Genomic DNA, 11,573 nt, shown 5'->3' with positions numbered 1-11,573 from the left:
CTTACCCATGAGGCATGGTTCGCACGTGTCAAATGATTCGTAATCAAGAGACTCCAAAAGTCCATCTGCATGGAGCTTCTTCATGCGCTTGACACCAATGTGACCAAGGCGGCAGTGCCACAAGTATGTGGGACTATCGTTATCAACTTTACATCTTTTGGTATTCACACTATGAACATGTGTAACATCACGTTCGAGATTCATCAAAAATAAACCATTGACCAGCGGGGCATGACCATAAAACATATCTCTCAAATAAATAGAACAACCATTATTCTCAGATTTAAATGAGTAGCCATCTCGAATTAAACGAGATCCAGATACAATGTTCATGCTCAAAGCTGGCACTAAATAACAATTATTGAGGTTTAAATCTAATCCCGTGGGTAGATGCAGAGGTAGCGTGCCAACGGCGATCACATCGACCTTGGAACCATTCCCGACGCGCATCGTCACCTTGTCCTTTGCCAGTCTCCGTTTATTCCGTAGTTCCTGCTTTGAGTTACAAATATGAGCAACCGCACCGGTATCAAATACCCAGGAGCTACTACGAGTACTGGTAAGGTACACATCAATTACTTGTATATCACATATACCTCGGGTGTTGCCGGCCTTCTTCTTGTCCGCTAAATATTTGGGGCAGTTCCGCTTCCAGTGACCACTTCCCTTGCAATAAAAGCACCCAGTCTCGGGCTTGGGTCCATTCTTTGACTTCTTCCCGGTAACTGGTTTACCGGGCGCGGCAACTCCCTTGCCGTCCTTCTTGAAGTTCTTCTTACCCTTGCCCTTCTTGAACTTAGTGGTTTTATTTACCATCAACACTTGATGTTCTTTTCTGATCTCCCCTTCCGCTGATTTCAGCATTGAATATACCTCGGGAATGGTCTTTTCCATCCCCTGCATATTGTAGTTCATCACAAAGCTCTTGTAGCTTGGTGGAAGCGACTGGAGGATTCTGTCAATGACCGCGTCATCCGGGAGATTAACTCCCAGCTGAGACAAGCGGTTGTGCAACCCAGACATTCTGTGTATGTGCTCACTAACAGAACTGTTCTCCTCCATTTTACAGCTGAAGAACTTGTCGGAGACTTCATATCTCTCGACCCGGGCATTAGCTTGAAAAACCAGTTTCAGCTCCTCGAACATCTCATATGCTCCATGTTTCTCAAAACGCTTTTGGAGACCCGGTTCTAAGCTGTAAAGCATGCCGCACTGAACGAGGGAGTAATCATCAGCACGCTGCTGCCAAGCGTTCATAACGTCTTGGTTCTCTGGGATTGGTGCTTCACCTAGCGGTGCTTCTAAGACATAATCTTTCTTGGCTACTATGAGGATGAGCCTCAGGTTCCGGACCCGGTCCGTATAGTTGCTGCCATCATCTTTCAGCTTGGTTTTCTCTAGGAACGCGTTGAAATTGAGGACAACGTTGGCCATTTGATCTACAAGACAGAGTGTAAAGATTTTTAGACTAAGTTCATGATAATTGAGTTCATCTAATCAAATTATTTAATGAACTCCCACTCAGATAGACATCCCTCTAGTCATCTAAGTGAAACATGATCCGAGTCAACTAGGCCGTGTCCGATCATCACGTGAGACGGACTAGTCAAGATCGGTGAACATCTCCATGTTGATCGTATCTTCTATACGACTCATGCTCGACCTTTCGGTCCTCCGTGTTTCGAGGCCATGTCTGTACATGCTAGGCTCGTCAAGTCAACCTAAGTGTATTGCGTGTGTTCCGAGGCCATGTCTGTACATGCTAGGCTCGTCAACACCCGTTGTATTCGAACGTTAGAATCTATCACACCCGATCATCACGTGGTGCTTCGAAACAACGAACCTTCGCAACGGTGCACAGTTAGGGTGAACACTTTCTTGAAATTATTATAAGGGATCATCTTACTTACTACCGTCGTTCTAAGCAAATAAGATGCAAAATATGATAAACATCACATGCAATCAAATAGTGACATGATATGGCCAATATCATCATGCTCCTTTGATCTCCATCTTCGGGGCACCATGATTATCTTCGTCACCGGCCTGACACCATGATCTCCATCATTGTGTCTTCATGAAGTTGTCACGCCAACGATTACTTCTACTTGTATGGCTAACGCGTTTAGCAACAAAGTAAAGCAAATTACATGGCGTTATTCAATGACACGCAGGTCATGCAAAATAATAAAGACAACTCCTATGGCTCCTGCCGGTTGTCATACTCATCGACATGCAAGTCGTGATTCCTATTACAAGAATATGATCAATCTCATACATCACATATATCATTCATCACATCTTCTGGCCATATCACATCACATAGCACTTGCTGCAAAAACAAGTTAGACGTCCTCTAATTGTTGTTGCAAGTTTTTACGTGGTTTGTAGGTTTCTAGCAAGAACGTTTTCTTGCCTACGTATGACCACAACGTGATTTGCCAATTTCTATTTACCCTTCATAAGGACCCTTTTCATCGAATCCGTTCCGACTAAAGTAGGAGAGACAGACACCCGCTAGCCACCTTATGCAACTAGTGCATGTCAGTCGGTGGAACCAGTCTCACGTAAGCGTACGTGTAAGGTCGGTCCGGGCCGCTTCATCCTACAATGCCGCCGAAACAAGAAACGACTAGTAGCGGCAAGAAGAATTGGCAAACTCAACGCCCACAACTGCTTTGTGTTCTACTCGTGCATAGTAACTACGCATAGACCTGGCTCATGATGCCACTGTTGGGAATCGTAGCATAATTTTAAAATTTTCCTACGTTCACCAAGATGCATCTATGGAGTATACTAGCAACGAGGGGAAGGGAGTGCATCTACATACCCTTGTAGATCGCGAGCGGAAGCGTTCCAATGAACGTGGATGACGGAGTCGTACTCGCCGTGATCCAAATCACCGATGACCGAGTGCCGAACGGACGGCACCTCCGCGTTCAACACACGTACGGTGCAGCGACGTCTCCTCCTTCTTGATCCAGCAAGGGGGAAGGAGAGGTTGATGGAGATCCAGCAGCACGACGGCGTGGTGGTGGATGTAGCGGGTCTCCTGCAGGGCTTTGCTAAGCTTCTGCGAGAGAGAGAGAGAGGTGTTGCGGGGGAGGAGGGAGGCGCCCAAGGCTGTTATGTGCTGCCCTCCCTCCCCCCTTTATATAGGCCCCCTGGGGGGGCTCCGGCCCCAAGAGATGGGATCTCAAGGGGGGGGGGGCGGCCACAAGGGGGGAAGGGGTTGCCTTGCCCCCCAAGGCAAGGGGGAACTCCCCCCTAGGGTTCCCAACCCTAGGCGGATGGGGGGAGGCCCAAGGGGGGCGCCCCAGCCCACTAAGGGCTGGTTCCCTTCCACTTTCAGCCCACGGGGCCCTCCGGGATAGGTGGCCCCACCCGGTGGACCCCCGGGACCCTTCCGGTGGTCCCGGTACAATACCGGTAACACCCGAAACTTTCCCGGTGGCGAAACTGGACTTCCTATATATAATTCTTCACCTCCGGACCATTCCGGAACCTCTCGTGACGTCCGGGATCTCATCCGGGACTCCGAACAACTTTCGGGTTTCCGCATACATATATCTCTACAACCCTAGCGTCACCGGACCTTAAGTGTGTAGACCCTACGGGTTCGGGAGACATGCAGACATGACCGAGACGCCTCTCCGGTCAATAACCAACAGCGGGATCTGGATACCCATGTTGGCTCCCACATGTTCCACGATGATCTCATCGGATGAACCACGGTGTCGAGGATTCAATCAATCCCGTATACAATTCCCTTTGTCAATCGGTATGTTACTTGCCCGAGATTCGATCGTCGGTATCCCAATACCTTGTTCAATATCGTTACCGGCAAGTCTCTTTACTCGTACCGCAATGCATGATCCCGTGACTAACGCCTTAGTCACATCGAGCTCATTATGATGATGCATTACCGAGTGGGCCCAGAGATACCTCTCCGTCACACGGAGTGACAAATCCCAGTCTCGATCCGTGCCAACCCAACAGACACTTTCGGAGATACCCGTAGTGCACCTTTATAGTCACCCAGTTACGTTGTGACGTTTGGCACACCCAAAGCACTCCTACGGTATCCGGGAGTTGCACGATCTCATGGTCTAAGGAAAAGATACTTGACATTGGAAAAGCTCTAGCAAACGAAACTACACGATCTTTTATGCTATGCTTAGGATTGGGTCTTGTCCATCACATCATTCTCCTAATGATGTGATCCCGTTATCAATGACATCCAATGTCCATAGTCAGGAAACCATGACTATCTGTTGATCAACGAGCTAGTCAACTAGAGGCTTACTAGGGACACGTTGTGGTCTATGTATTCACACATGTATTACGATTTCCGGACAATACAATTATAGCATGAATAATAGACAATTATCATGAACAAAGAAATATAATAATAACCATTTATTATTGCCTCTAGGGCATATTTCCAACAACTACACTAGACAAGCCATAGTCAAGTAAGCAATGTAGTGAAAGCACGAAGACTATGAGCAGCTAGGTAGTATGGATCAGGATGGAAGATAGTATGAAGCCAAACAAGAAATAGTCTTCACTTAGTGAAGTCAACCAGATCAGATAGGCAAGCAATGACTTCACGAAGACAAACTAAAAAGGGAAGTGGGGGATAGAACCAGTTGCTTGGTGAAGAGAAGGATTTGGTAGACCAGTTCCAGTTGCTGTGACAACTGTACGTCTAGTTAGGGAGGCTGAGATTGAACTCAGAAGACCGTGTCTTCACCTTATTCCCCTTGAGCTAAGGACACCCAGTCCTCGCCCAATCACTCCGGTAAGTCTTCAAGGTAGACTTCCAAACCTTCACAGACTTCGTTCACTGGCAATCCACAATGGCTCTTGGATGCTCAGAACGCGATGCCTAACCGGCTGGAGGATTCACAGTCCTCAAGTGTAACAAGTCTTCAGGTCACGCGGACAGAAAGACTTCAGTGATGCCTAACACTCTTTGGCTCTGGGTGTTTTGGGCTTTGTCCTCGCAAGGATCTCTCTCTCAAAGGCTTCGGAGGTGGGTTGCTCTCAAACGACAAAAGCCGTGCACTAACTCTGAGCAGCCACCAATTTATGGTGTAGGAGGTGGGCTATTTATATCCACGAGGCAACCCGACCTGATATGTCCGAAATGACCCTGGGTCACTAAGGAACCGACACGTGTCCAATGGTCGGATTTCAAACACACGCGACAACTTTACTTGGGCTACAAGCAAAGCTAACTCATCCAGCTCTGGATAAGATTTGCTCTCATTGTCTTTGCTCGAAGACATAGGAATTTGGTTGAGCATCACATCAGTCACTCTGATTTTATTCACCGAGACCCCACTTAACAGTACGGTGGTTCTTATGACTCAATTAAGAAGAAAAGGAAACTACAAAACAACTATGTCTTCGCACTCCACAGTCTTCAAGTGAATATATTCACATGTCATAATCTTCATCGTGAATGTCTTCACGAACCACCACTGTCTTCAATGTCTTCACACATTTTTAGGGGTCATCTCTGGTAGGTAAACCGAATCAATAAGGGACTACTACCTGTGTTATCCTGCAATTCTCAGAAAACACATTAGTCCCTCAACCAAGTTTGTCGTCAATACTCTAAAACCAACCAGGGGTGGCACTAGATGCACTTACAATCTCCCCATTTTTGGCGATTGATAACAAACTGGTTGAAGTTTTCAACAGGGATAAAAGTATGTGAAAGTTAAAGATCAAAGTCATTGTCTTCATAAGTTGCAAAAGGCTCCCCCTGAAGATGTGCATATAAGTAGTTTGCTTTTGAATGCAAATGCACATGGCAAGTTTTACTTTGTGGAGATCCTCTTCAACTTACGAAGACAATTCATCATGCATATATCAGAATAGCGAAGATAATGACATGCATAATGAGAAATGGGCGTCTGCAGCATGACTTCATGCGGAATTTATCATCGCATCACAAAATAGCAGCAAAAGTAGTAGACAAGCACCAAGTTTGAGTGTTACAACTCAAGAGCCAAATAGTTTCAAAATGAGAGTTGTAAGAGCTTAGCAAAGATAATGCAACCACCCCATATGGACCCGCTTGAAGACTATGAACCTCATATGCTTCTCCCCCTTTTTTCAGTAAGGACCAAAATGGTTTGAAGACATAGAGGATCTACTCGTTCCCAGTTGGAGAAGATGATGGAGCAGGGTCGATGTTGGAGTTGGGCGGTGCAGACGGGCCTGGAGCAGAATCGTGGTGCAGTGCAGCCAGAGTTGGTGAGGTGGCGTCATCTTCTTCATCGACGACTCTCGCAACAACAGTTGTAGCCGAAGACAAATGTTCAGAATCTTCAATTGAAGGTGTGCGACGCCAATTTGCAGATTGCGGAGGCCTGGAGTCAAACTTGAAGCTCTCGGTAAAGCCATCTTCGCGAAGATCATCTTCAGAGCAGAGCAGTGTGAGGCTTTTCCAGGACCGCCGACAGGCTTCACATGCAACGAATGAGTTTTTTGTGGCCAAGTTGCGAATTCTAACATATAAGAAGCCTAGCCGATCCGCTCTCCTGAGGCCTCCTCGTTTTTGCGCCACGCGTGGTCGTCCGATTGGACCTAGTCAGGTCAACGAGCTTGCTCTCGCCGTTTGATTTTCACCGTCCGTTTTGACTGACTATTTTTGCGTGGAACCGGATGACTCGTGGGCTCGGCGTGGTTTCTGGCTGGCTGGGTTCAAAATTTTCGAGTGGCCAGTTGGCGAGCGTCGCGTGTTCTGTTTCCACTTCCGCGCTGACCGCGTCCGCGTGTGTTGGGCGACGAGTTTGGCGATGCATTGGTACCCGCCTAGCGCGGCCTGTTCTCCCTGGCAGGTGGGCTCTTGGTGATGCTGGGGCCGCTCGTCGGTGGCGCTGGCTAGGCTAGGCTTGCTCACGATGCGAGCGTCGTTGCGCGGGGCCCCGGCGGGATGGGCTTCTGTTTCCGCCGCTTCCATGCTGACCATGCTGGACGGCCGCTTGGGTTGGACGAGGGTTTGGCGACGCATTAGTACCCGCCTGGCACGGCCTGCTGTCCCTGGCAGGTGGGCTCGTAGTGATGCTGGGCCCACTCGTCGGTGGCACTGGTTAGGCTTGGCTTTCTCACGGGATGGGATGCGAGCGCCGTTGCACGGGGCCCGGGCGGGATGGGGCTGCGCGTGGAGGTTGGAAGGGCGGGGTGTGGGCATGCAGAGGCTGTTTTGCTACTGGGGATGTACCCGCTGGTTTGAATATAGCCACTGGCATGTGGGACACCCAGGTCCCCGGTTCTACGCGTCGGCGGGTAGTGTTTGTTTGTGCTGTGTTCAGCTTATGTGTCAGGGGTTGGAGGGAGTTGTTGGCTCGCCCGCCTCGCCTTGCCCTGTCCTCCTCGTCATGCGGCTTTGACTCCTGCGTCTGGTCTTGTCTCTCCCTATCTTTCTTTTGGGACTTTCGCTACTCTTCTTTGCTTTGTTGATGGTGGCTGTTCATGGGCCCCTGTGGATGGGTTGTCCCAGTGGTCAGTGGAGTGGTTGTGTGCTATGGGCGTTTGCCCCGCCGATGGTGGCTCGCTGTGGCTGACGCACGGCTCGACCAGCCGGACGTGCGCGACATGCACGCGCTGTGCGTCGCGTGCGCTGAGCCTGCGCGGCTCGACCGGTAGGACGTGCGCGCGCTGTGCGTCACGTGCACTGATCCTGCGCGGCTTGAACGGTAGGACGTACGCGCCCTGCTCCGTCGACTCCGCCTCCGCGACGTGCGCACTGAGCCTGCGCATTTTCCTCTTGCGCGATCCGCTTTCACCCGCTGCCCTGGTATTTGTATGACGGTGGGCCAGAGTACGACGCCTGGGACGCATGTCTTCACCGCGGTGGTGGGTCTGTTCCCATGCGCTGGCTGTTGCCTCTGCTGCGGAGAGGCCGCGCACGCCCCTTTCTTCCTTAAACATCTTTCCTTCCTTGCTCCTTTTCTCTCTCCCGCTCTCCATTCTCACTGTCCGTCATTCACTTGCTTCACCACACCAGGTTTTGCTTTCTCTCCGACTCGATGTGTCTGCCTGTTGTTCTTCTCCGTCCGTGTGCATGCCCGTTGTGATGGCGTCCCTGCGTGCGGTCGGTGCTGCTGGTTGAGGTCAATGCTCTGCTTCCTTCTGATCGTGTTCGTTTTCCACATTGCACCTTGCTTACCTTGGTGCTCTTCCTTTTCTATGCTACATGTGTAGCTGAAATCCTCTCTGTGCTGTCTCCTGCGCTGGCCGGCGCGCCATTTTGCCATATGCATTTAGGTTGGTCTTCCTTCCGTTTGCCTGCATGCGACGTGTTCGGCAGAATGCCTCTGCGGTGACCTGACTATGTTTCTTCTCAGATTGTTTGTCTGACATTCCGCCTTCGTTTGCTCGCCGCTGTCCTGGTTATTGTTCTTAATCCTGGTAATGTGCTGCTCCTTGCCTTCTTTCTTTCGTCGGTGCAGAGATATGCATGTGCTGTGAGTCTATGTGTTGATGATGATGTTGGTATGGTGTGTTATATTCTCTCTTCTAGATTGTCTTACAATCATGCTGCTGCGGTTGGGGTGGTTAGAGGCTTTATGCTGCTTGTGTCTATTATTTTGGCTGAGAGCACATAGTATATGAGGTTGATTCATAGGCATCTTCTTAAGTTTCTACATGAGAGAAGAGGGTCATAGCACTAGCAAGCTAAAGGCTTTTGTGAATATTCATGAGAAAGATGCTTTAGACATAATGTATGGTGGCCTGATATGATGAGATCTAAATGGTTCTGTTCCTCTGCATCTGTTGAATGGCCTTTGTTTTATTTGTGTTCTGCTGGTTCCTGTGCCTACATTGCTATGCTTATGTTCTTATGGCTCTGTCTGGGTTTATTTTGCAGGTTTGAAGACCTACTCTATTTTTGCATCTGCACCTGCGACTTCCCCCTTTTGTCAACTTTGCTTTTTCCACAAAGCGGCTATAGTTATGTGTTATAGCAGCCCTGTTGTCAACCCCTTTCATCAGTCGAACATAGGATAAACAACACCTAGATGAAAGCTTAATCCGTATTCGATCGACGAGAGTGGAGAGAAACTTCATCAGGTGCTTCTCAGTGAACAAAGTAGAAAAGTACTACAAGCATTCAACAGACTTATAGTTAGACACTATGATTGATAGAGTAGGCAAATACGCATATAGGCAAATAAATTCCCTTCTAACCATTCTCTGCCCAGCTTTGGTAAAAGTCTTGTTCATGTCACACACATAGTGCCTAATAGCAGGCTTAACAGAACGGACATAGCAACTAAGACGCTTTCGAGCACACATTGACATCATAAATTTCTTTGAATACATCCAGTCGGCTTCAGAATTAGGATCATATCCTAAGAACAAAAGTAAAATAATTAATTTCCTATCTATAGAAAGAAACACTCTGGATTATCCAGCATTAGTCCTTACCAACTGAATACTCCCTAGGGCAGTCACACACATCCTTGCATGTCTTCTGAAGCTTCTTTTTCTTCATACGGTAGTACATGCCTTAATAGTTCAACAAACAAATGGCCCATAAGTGCAAATAATTAAAATACAGATCATGGCCACATTTTATTAGGTCAAATGTCTGATGTTTAGCACTACTAAAAATACCTTCATCAGAGCTCGTTTTCACGCCATCATCAGAGCTGGTGTACACACGTTCATCCGAGCTCGTGTCCAGATCTTCATCAGAGCTCGTGTCCAGAGCTTCATCAGAGTTGCTGTCCGCGCTCATCAGAGCTAATGTTCACATGATCATTGATGCGATCTCCCCTCATGCCTGGCCGTGCTTCAAAGCTAAAACAACAAAGATTTTCAGTCAACACAAACTAATCATAGCACAATGCTATCACAGCGTATAAATCTGGAAGAACGGGTATCCATCAGCAGATGTGGCGGATAAAAAAAAGCCATCCAATCACAGCCGTAATCGAGAGAACCAGCAATACTAATGCCACAGTCGCATGGATTTCTTTCCATAGGTATATATCCCTATGTGGAAACAGACACAAAACATCGCATACCATCCCTGAAAAAAGACAGCAATGGAGTAGGAGTCGGCTGAAAACGAAAAGAGTTGGCAAATCCAAACGAATGCGGACCAAATCCATGATTCAAATAAGCTCCAGCCAGTCACAAAGGGGAAGAAATCTCACCAGCACGCAAACGCTAGGGTTCGTCTTTGAACGAACCGTTGAACCACCGAACGGAGCTGCTGAGGAAAAGGAAAAGCAGGGGACCTTCTACGTGATGCGCGTTGAGTCCAACAGACGCTCGCCACACAGTGGGGTCACCCTACTGGGCCGGCCTAGCTTAGAGCAAGTACGAAGGAACACATGTGATAATTCCAAAAAACGCAATAAGCGCATGCAAGGGATCGAACCCAGGACCTTGCAAGAACTTACTACGTCCCTAGCCACTATAATACCTGCGAATTCGTGTCCAAGATAGCATCCGAGTTGATGTGAACTATGAGCCGCGACAGAGTTCAACTTATTTTCAAATTTCGGACGTGATTTCTTTGAAAAATTATATTTCACCAGCAACACCAACATTTTTTGAAGAAAGAGAAACAAAATTAATACATGAACATTTTTTGAATTTAGTAACATTTTTTAGAAACGTGAACATTTTTTGAAAAACAGGAAAAGACTTGAAAAGGTAAATGTTTTTTTTGAGAATAATGAACATTTTTTTCCAAATCGTGAACATTTCTTTTATTTTCGAACAAAATTGAAAACGTGATTTTTTAATTTCTGAACAAATTTGGAAGGCTGAAATATTAATTGAAATTCCCAAACATTTTTTAGATTTATGAAAAAATGCAAAAAAATATATTAAATCTCATACTATTTTGAGTGTTAGAACGAATTTTAAAAACGTGAGCAATTAAAAAATTCTAGAACAAAATTAGAAACCCAGAACATTTTCTCAAGTTTCAAAACTTTTTTTGAAATTAATTTGCGAATAATTTTTCTAAATGGGAACATTTTTTGAAATTTCCCAAATTTCCTAAATTTGTGAAAAAAACTTAAAATGCAAACATTTTTCAAATTTCTAAACATTTGTTGAAAAAAGAAAATACAAAGAGAAACAAAAAAGGGAAAAAACAAAAAAGAAAACACACGGGGAAAAAGAAAAAAAAACAGTAAAAAACTGGTTCAGAGAACCTTCTGGAAGGTTCGCAAAACGCATAAAACCAGACAGAATTGCTGGAAGGTTCCTGAAACTGAATCACGTAATTGGGCCGGCCTAGTGCATGCAATCCCGCTCGCTCCTGTGTGCGTTTGCTCGACATTATGACACAGCGAGCGTCCAATAGGGATTTCCCCGATGCGTGCCGCTTCATATTCTACAGCGAGCGGGCCAGGCAGAAAAATTGTCTGTGGGCCAAACACCAAGCGGGCCATACTCTATAAATAATATTAGACATGCTTCTAAAAAAACATGCACATACCTTTCAGTCCACATAATACATGCATATGCCTCAGTAATTGGTACAACCGATTTTATTGAGAGAGACAACCTTTTCAAAGCACTTCTAT

General features: G+C 46.8%; 1 long non-coding RNA gene across 1 annotated transcript; it reads left to right on the top strand.

Moving 5' to 3' along the window:
- Positions 1 to 7,880: 7,880 nt before the first annotated feature.
- On the top strand, positions 7,881 to 9,066 carry LOC109746916 (uncharacterized). Its single transcript, XR_002228892.4, has 4 exons — positions 7,881 to 8,132; positions 8,224 to 8,286; positions 8,367 to 8,430; positions 8,891 to 9,066. It is a non-coding gene; the product is annotated as an uncharacterized lncRNA (long non-coding RNA).
- The last annotated feature ends 2,507 nt before the right edge of the window (positions 9,067 to 11,573 follow it).

The sequence above is a fragment of the Aegilops tauschii genome, chromosome 6 (genome assembly GCF_002575655.3).
Source record: "Aegilops tauschii subsp. strangulata cultivar AL8/78 chromosome 6, Aet v6.0, whole genome shotgun sequence".
In the NCBI taxonomy this organism is placed as follows: Eukaryota; Viridiplantae; Streptophyta; class Magnoliopsida; order Poales; family Poaceae; genus Aegilops; species Aegilops tauschii.
This window is presented reverse-complemented; position numbering and strand designations above follow the sequence as displayed.